Genomic DNA, 1414 nt, shown 5'->3' with positions numbered 1-1414 from the left:
TAATTCTAGTCAGGGCCAACCGATTACGAGACACAGCGTAATCGGACATACGGTTACGAAAAATAAAAAAATATTTTCAACTTATATTTAATTAAGCCCCCATGCAAGGTGAGGCGCTGCAGGTGATGTCGTGCTGGTAGCAAAGGCATTCGCGACTGCTGCCATAGTCAATTAACGCCAAATTTCGCCGCGCTGTCCTAACGGATACGTTCGTGCGTCTCATATTGATTTCTGCTGTTATTTCATGCATTGTTACTTGTCTATTAACACCGTCAATTCTAAGCAAACGCCGCTGCTCTCGGTCGTTAAGTGAAGACCGTCGGACACTATGTTGTCCATGGTGAGAGGTAATCTCTGAAGAGTGGCATTCTCGGCATACTCTCGACACTGTGGATCGCGAAATATTGAATTCTTTAACGATTTCCGAAGTGGAATGCCCCGTGCGCCTAACCCACAACTATCATTCCGTTTTCAAGGTCTATTAATTTACGTAGTGCGGCCATAATCGAGTCGGAAACTGTTTCACATTGCTCACCTGAGCTCAAACGTGAGCTCTGCCAACGGATTGCGCTTTTATACCTTGTGTTCCCGATTCCACCGCCATTTGTATATGTGCATATCGCTGTCCCATGGCTTTTGTCACCTAAGCATATGTGAACCCAGATTTGAAGCGGTGGAGGCGTCTGTGTGTTATGTGATCGAGAACTTCAGTACTCTCTCTAAAGTTTGCTGACTTGTTAACGTCGTCCAAAAATTCGTATGAATCAACGACTGTCTGACGATTGGCCTATCACGAGCGTCAGTGCGTAATTTTATGCCTCGTGCACATCGTATTCAGCTCGTGGTCCGGTGGCTAGAGTTGCTGCTTTTAGAGCTTGGAGTCTCAGGTTTGATTCCAGGCCGGATAGGGGATTTTCTGTGCCCAGGGTCTGAGTGTTTGTGTCGTCTTCATCATTTCATCATCATTCGGGAAACCGGCGAGATTGCACCGTGCCAGGATTGGGAATTTGTACTGGCGCTGAAAACTCCACAGCTGAGTGCCCCGTAAACCAAATATCATCATCATCGTGCACACAATAAGGATTAGAGCATTTTTAAAACGATGTTTCTGACGGGAGAAGCGAAACTATAACAAGAGCGGGATGTATATGTGCTAATATTTGCAAAAAATACTGCAGAAAGCTGTATATTGTAACGAGCGCCGCAGTGTCCTGAGGTTAGGGTGAGGGTGAATTTACTTTGCAGTTGGTTGCGTGAGAAACGGCAACAGGGGTATAATACACCGGCAGCCAAAGAATGTCGGGACGCCACCGCTGCTTAAAAAGACACACAAAAATCTGATTATGTACAGTCAGTGTTGCTCAGGTACTCTGGCGTAAATTTGTTATATTACGCCAGGCAGAGGCTCGTATTG

This window comes from Schistocerca serialis, chromosome 1, assembly GCF_023864345.2.
Source record: "Schistocerca serialis cubense isolate TAMUIC-IGC-003099 chromosome 1, iqSchSeri2.2, whole genome shotgun sequence".
In the NCBI taxonomy this organism is placed as follows: domain Eukaryota; kingdom Metazoa; phylum Arthropoda; class Insecta; order Orthoptera; family Acrididae; genus Schistocerca; species Schistocerca serialis.
The sequence above is the reverse complement of the archived record's forward strand: the minus strand, read 5'-3'. Positions refer to the sequence as shown.